The sequence below is a fragment of the Euprymna scolopes genome, chromosome 24 (genome assembly GCF_053919585.1).
Source record: "Euprymna scolopes isolate OS-2025 chromosome 24, ASM5391958v1, whole genome shotgun sequence".
NCBI lineage: Eukaryota > Metazoa > Mollusca > Cephalopoda > Sepiida > Sepiolidae > Euprymna > Euprymna scolopes.
This window is the reverse complement of record NC_136505.1, coordinates 102429508-102454714: the sequence shown is the minus strand read 5'-3', so window position 1 is coordinate 102454714 and position 25207 is coordinate 102429508. Positions and strand designations below refer to the sequence as shown.

The 25207-nt window shown below is 31.8% G+C and overlaps 1 protein-coding gene across 6 annotated transcripts in view; it reads right to left on the bottom strand.

Annotated features, from left to right (window-relative positions):
- The window catches only part of LOC145246885 (tyrosine-protein kinase CSK-like), a 570595-nt gene that overhangs the window by 343160 nt on the left and 202228 nt on the right, over window positions 1-25207 (bottom strand). For 3 of the 6 annotated variants that reach the window (XM_080108752.1, XM_080108754.1, XM_080108755.1), the window contains exon 4: window positions 6248-6305. The exons of the other annotated variants lie outside the window; for them this stretch is intronic. The gene's annotated coding sequence lies outside the window, so the exon portion shown is untranslated. The remainder of the gene's footprint in view (window positions 1-6247; window positions 6306-25207) is intronic. 6 annotated transcript variants of the gene reach the window in all.

The window sequence follows — 25207 nt, the reverse complement described above, 5'->3', positions numbered from 1 at the left end:
CCCTTAGTCTGAGCCAGACAGAGTTTGCCATAACCAAAAAATTATTTCGACTTTCTGAAAAACGTGCTACAGTCAGCTGCCAAATCAATTTCCTCAAACGTTGCCTAAAGCAAAACACACTTCCAAACAACATCAATTGAGAAAAAAAAAAAAAAAATCCTAACCATATACTACCCACAAGTCCCGAGCGATGATTTGCTGCGGTATAGTTACTGCTTACAACAGCACGTTTGTCAAAGTCAAGTAAATATCTGACGAAGAGACCTTTCTCAAAATATATTACACAGACATACCCACCAGACCGAATTTCCCAGGTGACCATTGTGCAAATATAAATATACTGCATATATGAAATATGAATATGTACACATGTATTTATAAGTTGTATTAATAAATTTCTCACCTGCTTCAGCTTGTGTCTTTCTGTTACTTCTGCATTGTACCGCCTTCTACAATTCTATTTAACTAAATAGTTTTTTTTTTTTTAATATAAATCGTTGTGCAATATTAAGACGGAATCACTTTTTTAGTTTTCAATTTCAGGACCGAATTGAAAATGCTCGTTTTTTATTAATACATTTATTTATTTATTTTTATTTTTTTTTTTTTTGGAGAAAGTTTTTTTAAATACAGGGTATCCAAAAAAATTTTTTAATCAAATTGGATTAATTTATGCGAGTTTTTGTGAACAATATTTTTTTCCTCCGTCACATATGTATACATCATGAAGATTTTTTTGTTTTTTCATTAAGGGTATGTACCTGCACTGACAAAAAGCCGTTGTCTATCTTAACCCGACAGCTCAAGTTACATATATAACAGCCAAGCTGAGCATAGTAGTCCAGATTTTTGCAATATTTTTAGTATAGTTATGTGGAGGACAGAGGTGCTCGCTAATGTAATTGACTATTTCATCCTCATGTTGTATAGCAGGTAAAAGAAGCAAAGGTCACGTAATAAAGACACGTGGTATGCCGATATACGATTAAAAAAAAACAGAAGTAAATTTATTTACAGCAGAATTAAGAGTAAGAGAGCGTAAGAGTTCAGTGAGAAAAGATTATAAGTAACGTTACTTGCGTTGTTGTATTTTGGTGAAAGGTTGACGGCGAGGTCACAAAAGCGGACTGAACATGCCAGGCCGGAGCGTTTTATTGTCACGTTTTTACTTGTTGAGAGTGCCAGCAAAAAGAGGATGAAATATATAAAACGGAAGTGAATGTAGCTGTATCGCCCCCTGGTGGCAAGGCATGGTGTTTACCAGAGTCGAAGAGTGATAATTGTGTTTAGCTTAAGATGACCCGTTTGTATGTACGAGTTCGCTAGTGTGGAAAACTCAGTTCCCATAGTTATGAGGTTATGGTTACAAAAAATTGAAAGGTTATATTTATAAACATGGGTGATAAAAACTGACCAATCAGATGGAACCACGCTCTGCTACAAACCAATCAGAAACCGGAATCACTTCATGAAATATACTGAATCTCTTAAGAATTTCTGCACATAGTTTTTCGTCTTCACATGAGAAGGAACTCTGCTCTTCGTCTGCAAGCTTTTACAATTCAAAGCTTCTCTGGACTGATACTGCCATTTTGTTTCTCTTCTAAAACAGCTTAAAACTGGAAAACAAATAATCAAAACTATCAATACGCCTCTACAAAAATTCTGAAACACTAATCTGCTTAAAATAACAGATGTTGCCTAACATTAATACATACAAACGCATACCTTTAAATATTTTTATTGTTTAAATTATATTGTTTGACGTTCTGCTTTGTCAGCTGGGCCGCTTCTGAAGAATCTCCTAGCAACAAACAAAAATTATTATCTATTAGCATAGAAAAAAAAAAAGATACAAAAGTGATACAAAGCAGAAGTTACAAAGACGGCTGGTCATCTATCTTTAAACGATATAGCATATGAAAAAACGTTTACACGATAAGGAGTTTGAGATTTCTTTCATTTCAAAGTGGTTTGCTTGTTCTGTTTTATAGTATAGGTGCTCTGACAAATTACAAGCCCTTGTAACTTCCCCTCAAAGTAAATAGCCTCGATAAACCAGACAAGCAACAAAATCCCACCCCTACACAGCAGAGATCCCCAGATGCTAGAAAACCTTTTACTCTAATAGCTTCTTCCCTCGGACTGCTAGACTTGAGAATTCCCTTCCGGGTTCCTGCTTACCTGACTGTAATGAGATGCAAAAGTTCAAGTGTGATGTAAACAAACATCCTGCTGCTTAACTCTCTAGATAGTATTCCTGCAAATTGTCCCAGATAGTAAGCCCCTACCCCACCCCACCCACCGACATCAAAGTGGCACTGTGCTTTGTTTGGGGTGAAAATGTAAAAACCTTTTCAGGTTATATAATGCTGAATCCAGTCATTATGGTGAAAGTTTTTGTTTCGAGATTTTTTATATCTTCAAATATTTATTCATAACTGGTAGCAAGTTATTAAAGACTGTATGAAAAATTGTTTTGATTTATAAACTTTTAAAAGTTACACGTACCTCGGTATGATGCCTGTAGTTGGATCGGTTATGTGATAATGGAGGGGGTCTTTTGTACAAATTTATATTTTCTGGATTAGTTGCTTTGATTGTTTTTGTTTTACGGCATATCAACCCTTTTCAGGTTATTTAATGCTGAATCCAGTGATTTTGAAGAAAAATTTTTTAATAGAATATATTTGTTGTTTTTCAAGTCATTTTCTATTTAACCCATAGTTGGGACCCTAACAGGTACTACCATTCCGGGTCAGAGTGGACCTGGGGCAATTAAAGGGTGGCTCCACACTCCCCAAAGCCCGCGAGCTGGGGCCTAACCATCAGATATAGTTTAAGGTCATATCCAGGACTTATATTTGCTAGAAGATATTTTCTGGGTTCTGGGAAGCCAGTCGCTGACTGGAATTAAATGGAGAAGGATGTAGAATTTGAAGGTCGAAGTTTGTCTTATATTTTAGTTAGGGAATAAACCCACAATGTTAGTCAAGTTATAATAAAGTAAATTTTACAAAAGAAAAAAAAACGCAAATAGTAGGATAAACTTATCTGTGTCGAACTTCAGTTGTGAAAAACAAAAAACTTCTTTTTTTTTTTTATTATTAATAAGTCTTTGTTTTTTTTTTATTAATAAGTCTTTGTTTTTTTTATTCTGACATTGTTTCCAGACTTTATAGATTTCTTACCACACAATTCAAGAAATGCCATTACAGGATACGGTCAGAGATTGTCCAACCCTTACTTTACTACAAACGCTTTACAGAGGGTATTATGGAATTAAACAAGAAAATTATCTATATATATAAAAGCGAAAATGTGTGTATGTATGTATGTGTGTTTGTATGCGTCGAAAAAACTTTCGACATGGGTCACAGATTTTCACAAGATCAGTATCATTTTAAAGTTCCAACCTTCGCCCGACAAATATCGAAAAATTGACCAAAAACATTAATTTCTTCACCCTAAAATCATCAGTTTTCTACAGGGAGGGGTCAGCAAAAACCGTCCTCTCATGACAAGTTCGCTTCTACGCATGCGTCATACAACGTCGGAACATGATTTACTTTGAATATTAAAAAAAAAACAACACAATTTCGTCGACGTCGTTTTAGCTTAGTTGCTTAGAGCACAGCCTCATTATCTAAAGGTTTTGGGTTCGAATCGTGGTGCGAGATGTCTTTTTTTTATTTTTAAAATTTTAAGATTGAAACAAGGTTATTTAAGCCATTTTTCACGGGTTTTTTTTTTATTATTATTTTTAGAAGTTTTTACGTTCGTTTTTCTGTTTTCTTTTCCCATCACATCTTTTTTTTTTCCCCCCCGATTTTTACTTTTAACATCGTTCGTTTGCCTTACGTTAGTTTTTTGTGTGTGCGTGTGTGTGTTTTTTTTTTTTTTCGATTTTTTTTAAGTTTTAACATTTTAATATTTAATATTTTTTCACGCATCTTGGAAAGAAAGAAACCAATAACTAACCCCCCATAAAAAAATTTCTTTTCTCCATTTCGTCCCATCTTGAAGTCCCCCCCCCCACATAGAGACTGTCCCCACAAGAGCTGAGGTTCCTTTACAAACCAAAGTGGAACGGGCAGTCTATCAATGAGACGGGGTTGGGAGGGTCCTACTAACCACTGCTTATATTTTTCTTCCTCCGCCCTCGACACAAATGAATTATTGCATTACCGTTATTGTTATCTTTTTTGTTTTTGCATGTTAATAAAAAATGTTTTAAAAATTGGGTGCTAAGTAGGACATCTCCAAGTACAAAAGGGCGAATGCGGTATTATGGTGGAAGAAGATTCTAGCTAAGAGAAACTTTTGTTTGAGTGACAAGGATGACCAACAACCCTCATTTTTCCCCCCTTTTGAGTTGGCCTTGTGCCTAAGTTTTTTTTTCATGCTTATTTTCGCCTGAATAAAAGAATTTAACATCTCAAAGTGTAGTATCTGTTCTTCGGATGCTGCACTTCCATTTCTTGTTCTCTTTCGGTGGATGAGAAATTCTTCACGAGCGAGACAATTTGAATTTTTGTTCCCTTTCTCCACAGTAAAAAAAAACAACCCTGGTGTCTAACTGTCCCGTGGTGAGACATTGTAATTAGGAACTCTGGAGCTTTCAAGACGTCCACTTTGTTGAGAGTCTCATCAAAGAAAGAGGCTGACCAACCTCTCGCTTTTTGTGTGATGTCACAATCACACAAGACTTAGACCTTCTCATCCAGTTCAGTCACTTAATATACAAGACTTCTTCAATGACAATGAATTAAAAAGAAAAAAACGTTTTTTTTTTGTTTTTTTTAAACAAGACCACCTTTCCGCACACACTGGTAGAAAGATGAATTCCCAGGTAATAAGAATACAGATCTTGTAAATGTATTCCAGCTACTTGTTACCAAATAAAGCGGGAATTGCTGCTCAACTCCATACATAGTATCCCCGTTCCAGAAAGTAGCCCCTTACATCAAAGTGGCACTGTGCCTTGTTTGGGGTGAAAATGCTTAAAAAAAAAAAAGTGAAGCATGTATGGTCCCCGTGAGTGCACAGTGAACCAAGCATACAAAAATGACTAAGTTCAGCATCCCCCCGGCCCCCATTTAACCCCAAAAGTCGCCAGGGAACGTCAATTCCTGGTGAAAATGAACAAACAGTGCAGTTTTAGGCCTTGACGTATGTAAACATGAGTTTTGCACCATACAAAAAAAAAAAAAAAAGAAATGAAGTCCATCATCCTCCCCCTCCATTTAACCCCAAAAGACCCCCAAGACCTTAACATATTTAAATTTGAGTTCAACACCATGCAAAACTGCTAAATAGACATACACAGAAAATTTTGGACAAATATGGTAAAATAGTCCCAAAAATGGAGTGTTTTTATTAGCCCTAAAAGAGACCCTGTGGCACACCCAAGAGTTATCGCGAAGTATAGATAAACAAAATTATATAGAAATCAGTTAGTTACATCTTTTCAGAAAGTTTTACAAAAATCCAAGGCATCAATTTTTTTTAATAAGCACAAAAGTCTCAATTTCAGCCATTTTAACCCAAAAGCCACCCCTGAGGTGGGGGGGGGTGTAACTGGGGTTTTCCTGGAAAATCCATTCTTTTACTTTTTAACTCGTATCATGTTTAATGTTTGTGCAAAATTTCAAAACATTCCAAGGCGTAGTTATTGAGAAAAGTGTAGACAGACCGGAACGGACACCGGTGAATTTACAGGTCCATCCTCCTTTTCGGGGGACCAACAAAAATCAACCCTTTTCAGGATATTTAATGCTGAATCCGGTCATTATCGTAAAAGTTTTTGTTCCAAATATCTTCAAATATTTATGTATTTATTTATAATTGATATAGAGTTATTAAACATTATCGAAAGATTGTTTTTGATATATAAACTTTTAAAAGTTATGCTTATCTTGGCATAATGACTGTAGTTGGATCGCACAAGTGAGGGGAGAGTTTCTTTTGTACAAATTTATATTTTCTGGAAAGCCAGTTGCTGACTGAAATTAAATGGAGAAGAACGTAGAATTTGAAAGTCGAAATTTATCTTATATTTTAGTTAAGGAATGAACTCACTTTTCTGCAGCATGATTCTACTGGCTGAACCATTTCAACCAACTGAAGTGTCACATCTATTAAAAGCATCAGTTTCATGATTGGAATGTAAAGAGTTCAAGTCCAGTGCTGGGTATGTTTAATTCCCTTTTCAACTACAATATATTTTACAAAATACTTTTCTTACTTGTTCAGGATTTTTCTGTTCATTCCAACATGAATTTGAAAAAAAGGCAAATTCTTACCTAAAATAGAAAGAAAAAAAAATTAGCAAAAAAAATATTTTTTTAAATAACAAAAGAAAACTTAATTAAAAATTCTAAAAACAAAAAATCAAATTGATTTCAGTAATCGAACTGATGCAACTATAAAACAACATATCCGTTAGTGGAGAGACTTCAATTGGCTGTTGATCATTTTAAGAATTGCACGATTCACATTGTGTGTAAGAGTGTTAACATACAACAGTGATTTTTCAAAATGGCGACTAAAAATAATGAAACACTTATCTTTTGGCGATTGTATTTCTTTCACGGGCAATCTTTCAAAGCTCACTACTGAATGAAAAATATCTTTTCAACTTTTTTTTTTTTTTTTTATAAAACGAACAAAATTAAATTATTTAAAAAAATAAAAGTTTAATAGAATAATATACTTTTTTTTTTAAATTTTTTAACAAAGGCTGTTTAAAAATATCTGAAGAAATTAGAATGTTTATACCTTCAAATATCAACATAAAATTTGTTGTATATTTAGAATTACACTTATCAAAAAAAAAAAAAAAAACACACACACACAAAAATCTTTATGTACATACTCGTCACAGAACCAAGAGGTCATATTCTAAAAATCATGTGGGTTTGGCTAGTAACTTTTCTATTTGCTTAGTAAACGAAAATATTTAGTTGACAAAGGGCAACTAAAGATAAATTTGTCCGTAGAGCCCTGACATGTATTCTTGTTGCGAAACGTTTGATTATTATTATTATTATTATTATTACAAAGGGCGTTCCAAAAGTAATGTTGCCTATGTTTTATTCCGCCTGAACGGATCGAAGGGAATTAAAAATAGTATTGTTATGATGACTGAAGTTATGCATTCATAACCTAAAAGGTTTTATCTTTCTATTGGCGATATTAATGGGGCAAGACTAAAAAAGCAACCCCCCCCCCCCGAGATGCGTCATTAAATTCATGGTGAAAGTGCATCGAGAATGGTGGGGACTATGTAGAAAAATAAATTCTAGAGTACAAAAGGTTGCTCATTTTAATGGTAACACTCCTGTCTCTGTAGCTCTTCAACATTTTTTTTTTTTTTTTTTAATTAAAAAGTTTTTTAGATAGAACCTTGTAATATATGTGAAAAGATATTCATTTCCAAATAAAACTGGTATTTTGAGGGCTGAAAGTGTTTAAAATATGACTATTTTAGCAGAACTACCTTGAAGTTCTTATTTACTTGCCTCCCCACGAGGGCAGAGTTAGACACCAAGATCGGTTTTTAATGTGGGGGGAAAGGAACAAAAATAAAAATTGTCTCAGTCGTGAAGAACCTCGTATCTCATCATCCAAACCATTGCTTCAAAAAGAATTTATCTGATTATTAATACATATGAAATATCAACGCAACACAATCTTGGCTGCAGCAAATTGGATGGAGAAAATTGCTGGTCTAACTATACAGGCCTCCATGAAAAAGGATGCTGCATAACAACGTATCACCTGGTAAAAAGATATTCATTTCAAAAAAAAATTTGTGATGTTTTGAAGATTGTCACATCACGTGCCGTCAGTCATGTGAAATGCTCCAAAGTTTGTCCCACATTGATGACGAAAAGCCATGTGGTAGGTCGCTTAAGATATGGAACAGATCAGCTGATCGGGTGATACAGACAAAATGACAACAACAGACAAGAAAATTAGAAAGTCATTCATGGAACATCTAAGTTCGACAGAAAACAAGACAAAGTGAAAATAATAAAATAAGTTGTATTATTTGGACCCCTGTTCTGAATTTTAGAATGAAATCAAAGTAAGATTGATTGGATGAAAATCACTACCACCAATATATATATATTTATTACAATAGAAAAATGCAAGTATGAAAAGTAATATGGTCAAGCTTAAAAAGTAAAGGACTAGTTAAAATTGGAAAAGAAAAGGACAAGATATTGTAGTAAAAATATAATAAATTTATAACTTAAAATATTGCAGCATTAAGAATTGATTATATGTTATAAATTGAATTTTTTTTTAAATTCTTAATGCTGCAATATTTGAAGTTATAAATTTATTATATTTTTTACTAGAATATCTTGTCCTTTTCTTTTCCAGTTTTAACAACTAGTCCTTTACTTTTCCATGTTTAAGCTTAACCATATTACTTTTCATGCTCGCATTTTTCTATTGTAATCCATGAATTTTCCAGTCTTCCAATAAATTAACTTTTTTTTTGTTTAATTTCAGTCTTATTTCATTGTCCCCCCCCCCATAAACACATATGCAATAACAATGTACGGCACTCGTCTGCTTTCAATAAAATCTCCCCAATTATCTCTTTCATGCTTTCATTCTGTTTCACGTGTTACTTCTCTTTTCGCGACAGCAGTGAATTAGTAGCAACAGTAGTCGCTGAAGCAACGTAGTTGCTATGAAAACCAGTCATAAAAAGCGCCGTTCACATCTTTACATATTTTTAGGATTTTGAACACCAGTAAATTAATCACAACTTTTGTTTTACTGAACGAAAATTGAAGTTTTTTTCACTATATAGCTGAGAAAGTGATCTATAAACTGTAATAATTGTTTGAAATTTGGTCGGAAAATGAGTGAGCAGTGAAGCTTTAAAACAGTTCTAAATCACTAAAACTGTTACTTAACCATATATTAAAACACGGTAGTATTTGAATGGTAGATCTATCTATCTATCTCTCTCTCTCTCTCTCTATATATATATATGAGAAAGAGAGAGAGAGAGAGAGAGAAAAATTTTATACGTTATATTATTCACAGGCGTATGGTGGCAGGAAAGAACCAAACAAACAAAACAAGTTTAATTTTAAACAATTGATTGCTCAAGCGTTTATTTTAAAAACAAACTGAAGAAAAACAAATAAAATATAGTGTTCTTCAGTTCAACAACAGTTTGTCACTGCTGTTAAGGTTATTCATATCAGCATAGTCTTTAAGCAGCGATTTGCATCGTTCTTTCAGGCAAGTCTCCTGGCGTACATAGTAGCGCCTTTGATAGATTTGTTGATCCTTAGGCTGGGGATTTGACCAGTGGTCTGGTGTGGAAATCAATATTAGACAGTGGTAGACGGGTGAAGTCGTAGTCGAGACCTGTGGCCAAACTGGCCAAGGTTAAAGTTTATTGTTCTCCTTGGTTGAGGAGTTGGATTCTCAACTGACAGGAATTTGTGTGGCGTGCGCAGAGCTCTATCGAGCCAGTCTCTTCGATCAGCTTGGCTCCTCTCTATTTAAACGTAATTTAGCAGGTGCCCGACTCCCACAGCAAGCCTTTTCTGATTGGCCAAAGTTGGATTTTAACAGCCAATCAAATTGTTGGAAATTAACCAATCAAAGTTGAGTATTTGGTATTTTGTAAAGATTTGTAAATATTGTTGTTTTTAGCTGCTGCTGCTATTTGTCATGGCTCGGGCTGTCCCTTCTAATCCATAATGTATTTGCTGCTCCTGCTAATTTATTTTCTTTGCGAGAAAGTTTTACAAATCGAAAGGAGATCTCATACTCAACTTTGTAACATTATATATGTATCTACAGGGTGCATAAGTTATTTTAAGACGCTAATATTTTCAAAATTTAAAGTTTTCAAAATACTAACTAAAGTTTTTCTGCTTTCAGAAGATCCGATGACAAATACTATTATAACTAAAGAAATGAAAAGAAACGCTGTAATAATGTCTATAAAAGTGAAACAACAGTTCAGAAATTGCAAGATTTCTAAAAGTCACCAGTTCTTTCGATAATTAATTAGAAAGAAGCTAATAAAAAAAAAAAAAACAATGGTGATGAATTGGCCATGAACAAGAGAAAACAGCATTATCAACTTTTTGACTCACTCAGAACACCTGAGTCTGTCAGAAAGGTACATGGCATGATTAGCAAATATCCTGGAACATTAATGCGATATCTTGCTAAAGATCTTCAACTGTCTGAAGGAATAATAAAGAACGTCATGCATCAAAACCTCAGATACAAATCATACGTTCTTAGGAGAGGTCAGTTCATGTCAACAAAAACTCAAGAGAACCATTTAATGCATGCGAAACGATTCTTAAACAAATTGAAGCATCCTGAAGAACAGAAGTGTCTTTGGTTTTTCACTGATGATCAAATCACCCAAAACATATGGCCTCCTAACTATTTTAACATAACTATTAACAGAGGAAGAAACAAAATTAAATTTAAAAAAAAAAAAAAAGACAATTAAAAGAATCGTTTTTGATATCGGAAAATCAGCACAAGTTTTTCCGATTCCGATACAGATTGATACCCCCAAAAAGTTTCGATTTTTCTGATTTCCGATTAATCGTCCCAACACTGATATCTATACCCATCTCTATGTCTATATGTATATCTATTTCACCCATCATGCCTCTGTTCAGTCTCGAAAGACAAAGGATACCCCCCGTAAGAACATGTAATTATGAAGCAAGGGTTGCGCAATCTTCAACTACACCTCTCCTAAATTGTTACTTTTCAAGTCCAGTCGCAAGGAGAAGTCCAGGACAACTGGAAACAATGCCGAGATAAATGGAAAGCACAAAGCACCTGGAAGTCCCAAATGACCACCCATTTAGTACTGACCAGGTTCAACGTTGCTTAACACACATACACACGAGCTAATGCCTTTTAATAGACATCGAAGAGACATTTACCATGCACAATGTATTTCGATTAAGAAACGAACAGACATCTACATGGACCTGTCAAAATATTTCATTAGCATCTTTACTGCAATCGGGAAGGGAAGGGAAGGACATGATGCATCCAACTCTCCGTCGCTGTCCTGTAGTTCCTCCTCTCCCGGTCCTGGGGAAAGGGGGTCCCCCAAAAATGACATACATTTTAGGCAGAATTCAATTAACTCTTCCAGACACTTCTGTACCATGGGTGTCTCCCATTGAAGAGTAGCAAAAGCGACGAAGGTTCCTTTCTGATCATATTGATTGACATCTCCAACTGATTCTAACCCCCACCCCTGCCGCGAGTCTTGATAACCTGGAAGAAATCGTATCATCATCTCTACTATCACCAGCTACTCTTCATAGATCGCACATATATTTGGAAGGATTTTTTTTTTTTTTTTTTTTTACTAGCCGTTGTGAGCAAAATGATGCCATCGACATATTACATATTAACACACCGTTGACAGATGAGCTGCCCTTCCTTTGTCTTACAACGCCACAGAAGAAATTGATTTCAGTAGGAGAAACAAGTGGTCAAAAGTTAGAAATAAGAGACCAACGATTTGCTTCATGAAAAAAAAAAAAAAAAAAAAATTTATAAAGGATTTTTTTTAATGTACTTTTTTCCGCCACTTGTACGCTTTTACAAGTATTCGAAAATATTGAATAACAATTTTTTTTATTTTTATTTTTATTTTTTTTTATTACCTGTTGGGTGTACAGGGTGTTGTTAGTGTGGAATCCGAATTTTCGGGATTAAAATTCCATTGTAAAGGTGACGTTAGAAAAAGATGTTTGGTCATATATATATATATATATATATATATTATATATGAGAGATTCATGGCCGTTATTGGAACGAACACAGATGATGCAAAATCAATTTCGATTTAAGAAATTTTTTTAAATTCAACTTATTTTTTTTTTAACACAGGCATGTACATATAAGTATTTTGTAAAAACAACAAACGGACTTCTACTTGCTGATTCTCTGCTCCAACAACAACATGGCAAAAAAAAAAAAAAAAAAAAAAAAAATAGAAGGAAAGTCATACTGATGATGAAGTATATCTTCGAAATATATTTATGAATTTCAACAAAAATTTCAAAAATAATTGTCTGTTTATTTTATAATAATGCGTTGTTCAAACGTATATAATACGCATTTTATTTTATTCAAACTCAACCAGCGCTTCTAAGGAACAAAAATCTTAACGAATTTTTTTTTATTAGTTATTTTCTTTATTATTTATTTCCAATTTATTATCCAATTATTGTAATTTTTTTATTTTCTATATTAATATTAGGTTTATACATACAGCATAATTCACATCGACACACCGTTTCCTGTTAGATCAGCAGCTTATACACTGAACTGACCTCTCTAAAACGAATGGAAGCCGAAACTATTACTGATTATATTATAAGAGCGGACATCCAAGTTGTAGTCAGGTGGGAAGCAGGCAGACGGAACAGAGTTCCACAAGCGTGCAGTTCTAAGAAAGAAGCTTTGTTCATGGAATCTACGTTTTGATTTAGGCACAGATATAGAGTGGGGGAAATTTTTCACAGTGGATTCAGCTAGACGGGTGTTTTTCGTGAAGAATTGGCGAGGGTGGGGGGGGGGGCAGAGATTGAAGTTCAGACGAGCACCTGCCATGGAAATAACGATAAAACAAGGATAGGCTCGCAACGTCTCTTCTGGCTCTTATATATTTCATGTATCTAAATAAAATTTTATTAGGAGATATGTTTTATGTATCAATTTATTTACTTCAGTGCTCAATATGTAAGTAGAGCTAGGTAATAAGTTATGCAAATAACTATGGCAACCAAGCTACATAGGGAGCTTTCTGCATTTAATTCTTGTGAGGGCTCATTTAGAGTGCTGGCTTGGCTCTCCTCACCTTGTATCATACCTTCTGAGGATGAAACATGGAAAATTGTGCATAGCTTAATTGCCATATATATTTTCATAACTTACTAATATCTATGAGCCTAAATACACAGCTTGAGGCTTTTATAAGCCGAACATCACAAGTGAATTTGAGAAGTTTTATCACTGTACAAGCAAAAGTGCACAGGGTATAAAATCAACAGTAGCTTCTTTAATATGACAGGGACGCGTTCGAAATGAATGTTTCGGTTTAGAGCACAATTAAACCATGATTCTTGACTTTTGCATTTTAAACTTTAATTGAAGCCATTATATAAACAATTTTAGGAAACCAATAGGTTCTTATATAGACTATATTGTGGTCTAAGTCACCGCGAAGAGGTATATAGAACTTCTTAGTGCACCATGGTGGATCAATTAATTTAGACTTTGTAGCCTGTTATAAACGAGCAAAAGTTATAGCCCATTTACTTAGGAGTGCTTTATGTCAAATTGATGGTTGAACATGATTAGTGCTCTTTTTTGCAGTAAATACTAACTTCTATAGAAACGAGCACCCCGCTACTGTTGTTTTGACCCCCCCCCACGGGTTCTTTACTACACCACCTAAACACTCAGGCAACGCTAGGCACCCCCGATACTTTAAAAATAGAATACAACTTTATTATATATATATCTGCAAAAGATCTGATGCCAAGACTAAACTTGTTTCGTTCAATAACTACAAGAAACCTTCTCTACCACCAATAGTAATGGCCAAAGACTCTTTATCTGAAACTCCTCGACCTAACGTTCACAGGAAACATGAGTTAGAAAAATTACATTGAGAGCATTGAGAGGACCGCTGCGAAAAAGGTAGGTTCTCTCTACCGTGCTAGAAAGCTACTAACGGCCGAAAGTATAAGGCCACCATTCGCCCATGTATGGAGTGTTGTCATATTTGGGCTGGTGCATCTGCTATTAGTCTCACTCCTAGACAAGGTTGAAAAGAGTCGCTAACCTGATAGATCCTGAACTGTCATCTAAGCTTCAGCCTCTGTCCCATCGACGAAATGTAGCATCCCTCTGCTTGTTCTACAAATATTTTAACGGTGAATGCTCTGACGAACTGCAAGCACTTGAACACCTCGACGTAAATACCCTGGCAAACCCGACAAGCAGCAAAATCCCACCCATTCACAGTTGAAATCCCTAGATGTAAGAGAGACTTCTACTCCAGTAGTTTCTTCACCAGAACCGCTAGACTTTGGAATTCCATTCCACGTTTCTGCTTCCCCAACTGTACTGACATGCAGAAGTTCAAGTGTAATGTGAACCGACATCTTGTTGCCCAACTCCCCACATAGTACCCCTGTAGCTTATGTCTCTGATAGTAGCCCCCTACATCAAAGTGGCAATGTGCCTTGGTTAGGGTGAAAATGTAATAATAATAAAAAATTTAAAAAAAAAAAAAAACATCTAGCTAATTTGCATATTCTTTTGAACATTCATTTTAATTAATTCCCTATTAAATGGTTATAGTAAACAAAACCTGTCTATATATATATTTATGTATGCATGTATATATTTGTTTAAAAAATTTGCCTACCAAACTCCTCCTACAGTTTTTGATCTACAGACAAGAAACTTCAATTATAGGATATTCGAATCCATGTGAAACTTTATATTTGCGTTTTAGCCAGGGGGGGGGATCGATGCAAAAGTGTGACCATTAAAAAAATGGAATTTGTCAGGTGAAGGTCGAACGATCGCATTACAAATATGCATGTGTAATGTAATAGCTATTAGTTTATGTTTTAATTTTTAGCCTTGCAGCAAACATATCTATATAGATCAGGCATTAACGTTAAAGGAAAAAGTAAATTGCAAGTTAAACGTTTTGGTTTCGATTCTCGGTGGTGGCGTACGAGTTTTTTTTTTTTTTTTTTTTTTTAACTTTTTAAATCATTACTATATTGGGTTCAATATAATATAATACTAAATACTATATTGGGTTCAATACAATATAATACTAAATACTATATTGGGTTCAATACAATATAATACTAAATACTATATTGGGTTCAATACAATATAATACTAAATACTATATTGGGTTCAATACAATATAATACTAAATACTATATTGGGTTCAATACAATATAATACTAAAAACTATATTGGGTTCAATATAATATAATACTAAATACTATATCGGGTGCAATACAATATAATACTAAATACTATATTAGGTTCAATATAATATAATATAATACTAAATACTATATTAGGTTCAATATAATATAATACTAAATACTATATTAGGTTCAATATAATATAATACTAAATACTATATTAGGTTCAATATAATATAATACTAAATACTATATTAGGTTCAATATAATATAATACTAAATACTATATTAGGTTCAATATAATATAATACTAAATACTATATAGGGTTCAATATAATATAATACTAAATACTATATTAGGTTCAATATAATATAATACTAAATACTATAATAGGTTCAATATAATATAATACTAAATACTATATATGGTTCAATATAATATAATACTAAATACTATATTAGGTTCAATATAATATAATATAATACTAAATACTATATTGGGTTCAATACAATATAATACTAAATACTATATTGGGTTCAATACAATATAATACTAAATACTATATTGGGTTCAATACAATATAATACTAAATACTATATTGGGTTCAATATAATATAATACTAAATACTATATTGGGTTCAATACAATATAATACTAAATACTATATTGGGTTCAATATAATATAATACTAAATACTATATTAGGTTCAATATAATATAATACTAAAAACTATATTGGGTTCAATATAATATAATACTAAAAACTATATTGGGTTCAATATAATATAATACTAAATACTATATCGGGTGCAATACAATATAATACTAAATACTATATTAGGTTCAATATAATATAATATAATACTAAATACTATATTAGGTTCAATATAATATAATACTAAATACTATATTAGGTTCAATATAATATAATACTAAATACTATATTAGGTTCAATATAATATAATACTAAATACTATATAGGGTTCAATATAATATAATACTAAATACTATATTAGGTTCAATATAATATAATACTAAATACTATATTAGGTTCAATATAATATAATACTAAATACTATAATAGGTTCAATATAATATAATACTAAATACTATATATGGTTCAATATAATATAATACTAAATACTATATTAGGTTCAATATAATATAATATAATATAATACTAAATACTATATTGGGTTCAATACAATATAATACTAAATACTATATTGGGTTCAATATAATATAATACTAAATACTATATTGGGTTCAATACAATATAATACTAAATACTATATTGGGTTCAATACAATATAATACTAAATACTATATTGGGTTCAATATAATATAATACTAAATACTATATTGGGTTCAATATAATATAATACTAAATACTATATTGGGTTCAATATAATATAATACTAAATACTATATTGAGTTCAATACAATATAATACTAAATACTATATTGAGTTCAATACAATATAATACTAAATACTATATTGGGTTCAATATAATATAATACTAAATACTATATTGGGTTCAATACAATATAATACTAAAAACTATATTGGGTTCAATACAATATAATACTAAAAACTATATTGGGTTCAATATAATATAATACTAAATACTATATCGGGTGCAATACAATATAATACTAAATACTATATTAGGTTCAATATAATATAATATAATACTAAATACTATATTAGGTTCAATATAATATAATACTAAATACTATATTAGGTTCAATATAATATAATACTAAATACTATATTAGGTTCAATATAATATAATACTAAATACTATATTAGGTTCAATATAATATAATACTAAATACTATATAGGGTTCAATATAATATAATACTAAATACTATATAGGGTTCAATATAATATAATACTAAATACTATATAGGGTTCAATATAATATAATACTAAATACTATATTAGGTTCAATATAATATAATACTAAATACTATATTAGGTTCAATATAATATAATACTAAATACTATAATAGGTTCAATATAATATAATACTAAATACTATATATGGTTCAATATAATATAATACTAAATACTATATTAGGTTCAATATAATATAATATAATACTAAATACTATATTAAGTTCAATATAATATAATACTAAATACTATATTAGGTTCAATATAATATAATACTAAATACTATATTAGGTTCAATATAATATAATACTAAATACTATATTAGGTTCAATATAATATAATACTAAATACTATATAGGGTTCAATATAATATAATACTAAATACTATATTAGGTTCAATATAATATAATACTAAATACTATATCGGGTTCAATACAATATAATACTAAATACTATATTAGGTTCAATACAATATAATACTAAATACTATATTAGGTTCAATATAATATAATACTAAATACTATATTAGGTTCAATATAATATAATACTAAAAACTATATTGGGTTCAATATAATATAATACTAAATACTATATTGGGTTCAATACAATATAATACTAAATACTATATTAGGTTCAATATAATATAATACTAAATACTATATTAGGTTCAATATAATATAATACTAAATACTATATTAGGTTCAATATAATATAATACTAAATACTATATTATGTTCAATATAATAATATTAAATACTATATAGGGTTCAATATAATATAATATTAAATACTATATAGGGTTCAATATAATATAATACTAAATACTATATTAGGTTCAATATAATATAATACTAAATACTATATTAGGTTCAATATAATATAATACTAAATACTATATTGGGTTCAATATAATATAATACTAAATACTATATTAGGTTCAATATAATATAATACTAAATACTATATTGGGTTCAATATAATATAATACTAAATACTATATTGGGTTCAATATAATATAATACTAAATACTATATTGGGTTCAATATAATATAATACTAAATACTATATTAGGTTCAATATAATATAATACTAAATACTATATTAGGTTCAATATAATATAATACTAAATACAAAATCTGCATTAATCAAAATATCATATTTAAGCGTATTTTATGACTGGGCAATGCCAGGCAGCCTGCTAGTAAAATGATAAATATTCATTGATTTTAAACTACCAATAAAACTAAAATCTAAAGTGTTTTGCTTTTACGCTTGAGAAAATATCTGCACATTTAACGTGTTTTTTTTTTTTTTTTTTTTTTTTTTTTTTACGGTAATCAGGAAAAAAAATAACTTTAAAGTTCAATATTTAAAGATATACAAAGAATAGAAATCCGTAATTGTATCCGAATCGGGGAAAATATTGGAATCATCCCATCAATACTAAACAGTACCAATAAACTAACCCTTTTTTCAGTGAAAAGGTAAAGCCTGGATGGCTGGACCGCCTAGGACTAAACAAAAGCATACTTCAACTCAACAGCAACCAAGCCACCATCAGACTGACTGCCGCGGACGTATTCCCAAACTAGTATGAACAACGCCTACTCAAGCTATACTAGATAAGACCTTTTATAGCTTTGGTTGCTCTGAGAGTAATTTTAATTAAAAAAAACAAAGCCGGAATGGTAATCATTCTTTATCGGCTTTAAGCGATTCCACATTTAAATCTCATTTAGAAAATTTAATTATTTTACCGTTTCTCATCAAAATTGCTCTTTAATACGTGGATGCGTACGATTAAGTGTTACAAAATATTTAGCTGTCTGCATTTTTTTCTTGAAGATACTGTAATGAGCCGTTTCCAATACATGTTGCTAATCATGAGATTCAGTCCGACAATGGTTTTGTTAACGTTCGGCCGAGATGGTAACTTGTAGGAGGTCTACTTTACTAGGACTTATCTTCTCTCCTAGAAGTGTATTGCTAATAGCCTGAGGCGTCTCTACTGGAGAATGCTGATAATTCAGTTCACTCCGAAGAAATCCACCTTTCCAGAATTTATCCTCTCTTTCGGAAAAGGGTTTGTATATCGCCTGAGGCACCCCTATCAAGAAATGCTGACAGAACTGCTGAAGCATTTTTTGTAAGCTAGAATGCACTTATTTCAGTGTGTTGGTTTTTCAAACCTTGTCTTATCTCCCCGGGAGAGGAGGTAAATAATATGAGGAGGTTCAATAGGTTTTCTTCCACTGAACAACAGGCCTGCAAATCAAGACAAACAAATTTTCAACAGAACACAATCTATTAACTTAGGGCTCAAGGGTCCAACTGTCTCTGAGAATCACAGAAATCATGAGGGGGAAGTTCAGCCCGACAATGGTTTTGCTGCTGTTGGGTTGAGATGATTCTGTTCACTCATAGGAGGTCTACCTTTCTAGGATTTATCTTCTCTCCTATAAGAACTGTATTGCTAATAACCTGAGGAGTTTCTACTGGAGAATGTTGATAAAGCTGCTCAACCAGTGTTTTGTAAACTAGAGTGTACTTATCTTGGTGCGCTGGCTTTTGAAACTACACCTAACCTTGTGTCTTACCTCTCTGGGTGAAGGAGATAATCGGTTACATTACGCCAACTGGTGCCAACCTCCAGGTATGTCATCAGTAATGTTGGGATGATTAATCGGAATCGGGAATCGAAAAAAAAAAAAAATAAATAAAAAGTAAAAAAATAACAAATTTGGGGGTATTGGAACCGGTATAAAAAAAAAAATTGATGCCTATTTTCCGATGCCAAAACGATTCTTTTATCTTTTTTATTTGATTTTGTTTAAAACAAAATCTTCCATTGCTTATAATCATGATAAAATAATAAATATTGATTGATTTTAAAATATCAGTAAAGCTAAAATCTATAGATCATCCTCCACAAATATATTTTGACGTTTAGGAAAATATCTGCATATTTAACATGTGTTTTTTTTTTTTTTTTACAGAAATCGGAGAAAAATAAGAATTCTATAGTTAATATTTAGAGATTTATAAAGAATCGGAATTGGAATCGGTAATTGTATCGGAATCGTGGAAAAATATTGGAATCGTCCGATGACAAGTCATCAGTAGGGCCAGGACAACAGAATATTCTCCTTGTTTTAACTCGAGTATATATCCGACACAGTTAATCTATCGAGAACCACATCACTCTATATAAAAACATATCAGATATATATTCGTGTATCAAAACAATGAAAAGAATATTCTGTTGTCCTTGCCCTGGTCATTAGTGCTGAAAACCACATCGGTGGAAGTTTCGGACTTGATCAGCAGACTTCCTCAGTGGGTGACCCGACCGAATGCTGTTAGCATTTGGCCCACACCTGGAGTGAAAACTGCTACTTATGTATACTTTTTTTTATAGAGAAATGCGGTTAAGTTAATTGACGACCTCTGGCTATTTGATGTTATTAGTCGAGGCGATCCTGTTAGACATGGAGGGGGAACGGTTAACTCTAAAAAACCTATTAGCATGATGGTGTGACGAATTGGTTTCTTCACCCCCCCCCCCCGTTTAAAATCGTTAACCTGTAATACCATATACTTCGGGGGGGGGGGGACTTAGTAAGAAATAAAATATACGCATGATGTTAATGATTTTCAGGTAAATTAGGTAAAAAAAAAAAAAAAAAAAAAGATTTCTCCATATATATATATATATATATATATATATATATATATATATATGGAGAGAGCGAGAAAGAGATATCAGAATAAATGTGTAAATTGTAAAGAAAATTATATATATATATATATATATATATATATATATATGTATATATATATATATATACTAGCAAAAGTATCCGCCGTTGACTGGGTTCAAAAACAGCCTACAGAAAATGGACTGATTTATGAAAGTATGATAGGTTATTAAAAGGAAGGGTTGTAAAAAGATAGCTTCGAATTTGGGGGTATCAAAACCAAAGCAAAATATGATGAAAGTAAAAATAAAATAGATAAACCCCATAATTTATTATACCGTACCTGTTCACACTGAAACACTTATCACAATATTCTGTGGATCTATATTATAAAACCTTGTTAAACTTTGTGACATATTTCCATTCTATGGAGGTCAGGTGCGAACGAACACCCCATAATTTTATTATACCATATTTCTTCAAACTGAAACATAATTATCAAAGTATACTTACGCAGATAGATATGAAAAGTCTTTATTAAAGTTTGTGCCTATTTCCATTCTATGGAGGCTAGGTGCGAACGCAGACCCCACAATTTTATTATATCATCCCTATTTAAGTTAAAACATACTTATCAAAGTATTATTATGTGCATCTATATCAAAAACACTTGTAAACTTTTAAAAAAATTTTTTTTTTTTTATTTCCATACTTTGTGGACCAGGCGCGTACACATACCCCACAATTTTAATGAATCATCATTATGCCAGATCAAACATACCCATTCCTGTGTTTCAACACATCTATCATTATATGTGATCAGTTTTCTATAATAGTCAATCATATAGGAGCCTATTTGTGACCAGACACACACACAGACGTTCAGCTTATATATATATATATATATATATATATATATATATCAGAATGAACATGTAAATTATAAATTATTGTTTAACACATTATTTGATCATAAAAAAAACATGCATATACATGTGTAAATTTTAACTTTTTCATTTAAAAGTATATGATTATCGAGAATATATATATATATATATATATATATATATAAATTATATATAAATTATAAGGTAAATAATAAGGTAAATAATATATGGGAGGTCCAACAGGTTTTCTTACACTGAACAGGTCTGCAAATCAAGACAAATCTTCCAACAGAACACAATCCATTAACTTGGGGCTCAAATACACCTTGGCGTCCAAAATCAAAATGTATAAACTTGTTTGTACATATATCGTCTACACATACACTATCTTGAATGAAACAAATATATTTTGGACTAGAAAACTTCCTGAATTTATTCAAAACGGCCTTTCTGAGAGCCACTCTGATCCCCTAGAGGAAAAAAAAAAAAGACTTTTTTCAATAAACAAGTTGAGGCAAGGCTCCAAATATAGCAGCTGATGTTTACACCTTACAAACATATCGTCTACACATACACTATCTTGAATAAAACAAATAATTATATTTTGGACTAGAGAACTTCCTGAATTTATTCAAAACGGTCTTTCTGAGAGCCACTCTAAAAAAAAAAACAAAAAAAACAAAAAAAAAAAACAACATTTTTTTCAATAAACAAGTTGAGCCAAGATCCACAGCAGTATGATCGGCACACCTCCATCGAGCTTAGAGCCTACTGTCATGTCCACATACATATTTACACTAACAAAGCATGACACACACGCACACAAACTGCTGCTTGAAATTCTTTACTGTCGTCTGCTCATTTAAAATAATTTAAATATTCTTAACCTTACTCACTGAACTTACTTTCTAATATAAAAAACAATGAAAATTAACTCTTATTAACAACTTTTAATGAAATATAATTGATATAATTGAGCAGAGAAGTTTTAGTTACAATTTTCTGATCCCTGCTATTCACTGCTCTTAAGCTATCATCTCCGACTTCTTCAATATCTGAACTGTCTCTGAGAATTGCAGAAGCCAAATGACATTTTTCTGTCGATCTGTTTGAAACTAGTTATTTTTCATATAAATACTTTTTTTTTCTCAAGACGTTCCCGTGTGAATCCATGTATGACATCAAAGCCCAAGTCAGAAAATATAAGATATAGTATCTAGGTTACATGTAAAAATATTTGTGGGCAGTTGAATTAAAGCTATAAAATATTTTAAGGATGATTGGTAGTGTATGAAGTATATATAAAAAAAAATGTTTTCTTTTTGTTTTTTTGCTATTTAAAGCAGTCTTTCAAAAAATTATATAAAATGAATTCTTCGAAAAAAAAAAGAAAAAAAAGAAAAAAAACCCTGAACTTTTTAACTTTGTTCAGCGTTCATGCAAAATCTATTTTTAATAATTTAAATGTGTGTATTCGTCCTGTCAGGTATTACAATTAAGAACAACTGATTCCTACTGTGTGTGTGTGTGTGTGTGTGTGTGTGTGTGTGTGTGTGTGTGTGTGTGTGTGTGTGTGTGTGTATATGTATATATATATATATATGCAAGCAAAATCCTACCCTCTGATGAGAAGGAAAGTATTTCTTCAAAACTCCGCAGATTAAGGATTATCCACTTATTTTGTGCTTCCTTTTAAAATCAAAAATCTTCTTAACTTTTTTTTTTTTAAGTGTTTAACATGTTTTATTAACTACTTGTTCTTATAATATATTTCTGTGGAAATGTGATTTTTTTTCAATTATTTTTAAACTTATTTTTATACTAATCTTTAATTTATGAACTCAATGTAAATACAGAGCGTATAATATCCAAGGCATGATTATTGAGAAAAGTGCAAACAAACAAACAGATGAAGGAGAGCGAATTACTTGGTTCACTCCTTCCTTTATTGGGGAACCAATAATTGAATATTTTCAACTATCAGTATCGACAAACCTTCACAAGAAACACTCATCTAGCTGAAAACACTATCAATAATTCCCCCCACTCTTTATCTGTGTCTAAACCTAAACATAGATTCCATGAACAAAGCTTCTTTCTTAGAAGTGCACGCCTGTGGAACTGTCTTCTGTTTGCCTGCTGACTACAATCTGGTTGTCTTCAAGTCCAACGTAAACAAGTTTTTGATGAGCCGTTCCACTTAGTTAACAAATTTACCGAATTTCCATTACTATCGATTACTATATTGTTCAATTGACTACTGTACACACTTTAACCCTTATCCTCGAGTGGTCTCTGGGCCTTGATAAGTGGTAATGCCTATGTAAAAATGAAATACACATATATATGAGAAAGATGCTTTTCTTTTGTCGATACATTACAGACACTAGCCAAGCATAAGTATTGGTTAAAATTTCATAAGAAAAATGTCCAGACGGGAAAACATATGCAAGCGTGCGGCGATGCAGAAGATGCACTTAATCCAAAGCAACACATACAAGATAGAAAGTATGATGCAACCATTTCTGCATAGTTTCACATTTATAAAGCAAGTTTAGTAGTTGGACGTAGGAGTGGGTCTTAACATATATCTTACAATCTTTTTGCATTGGTGACTTCAAAGAAAAAAGAAGAAAAAAAGAAAAGACATCTAATCTCTTAAAATAGGAAGTCTATCCCAAGGCGATATCTCTGAAAGGGCTTGTTAATGAGTGACAGTGGAGAGCAACACCTACCTCTGAAATATCACTAAACAAAATTAAAAATTACATTAGGATTAAATATGTAATCAATGAAATCAATTGGAAATAAATTTTTTCTTTGAAGAGCATGACCCTATATTTACCTTAAATAATTGGTGTTAGAAACAAGGTTCTGTTAAGGTATTACGTAGTTTCCAGCTGCCAATAAGGTACCAATTATATCAAATCCTGGTCGAAACCGTGTTATGTTGAAGTGCTTAAACATTTGCAGTGAAGCATTTGACCATTCTTTTGCAATATTACGTGTCACCCCAGTCTGCAACCACTGCCGACTCAAACATTGTTTCTGTGGTTTTCTTAGTCTTCTCACATTGGCGGCTTCAGATGGGTGCACAGTGACTCACAATGTTAAAAAAAAAATAAAATAAAATAAAACAAAACACAAAAATACAAACTAATACAGTCTGCAAATATCAGTTGCATTTACGGGTGTGTGTGTGACACTATACTAAACTAATGCTAAGGTCCACATCTACGTTCCGAAGTCGTGTTCATCAATTGATGTTAGCTCATCTTGATCTTCTAAAACTCTCAATCTAATCCAATCTATCTGCAACTGTGTCAAAGTTGCAACTGTCCTAAACCTTTGCAAACTCTAGAGTGTCCATAAAACCGTCCCCATTGTTGCAAAATTCAACATCACTCCTAAAAACTCTAAAACATATTGCCCTCTATTATCCAGTCCTTTTGTCCACACCTTGATTAACAATCCCATTTTTAGCTTTCTTTTGTGTGCCTTGGTGAAGAATTTCCTACCCATTTTTATATACTTCTGCTGATAAACTTATTTCCTTTCTTCTTACACCCCTCCCTTTTTTTTTTTTTAATTTAAATTCCTGATACTTAGTGTGGGGGAATGTTGAAAGTATCGAACTTTGTCTTCTTTGCATTCTGAGAATTGTTTTACTCTTTTCCAAATAGTAGCTATAATTGTTAAATAAATACTGGACAATACAA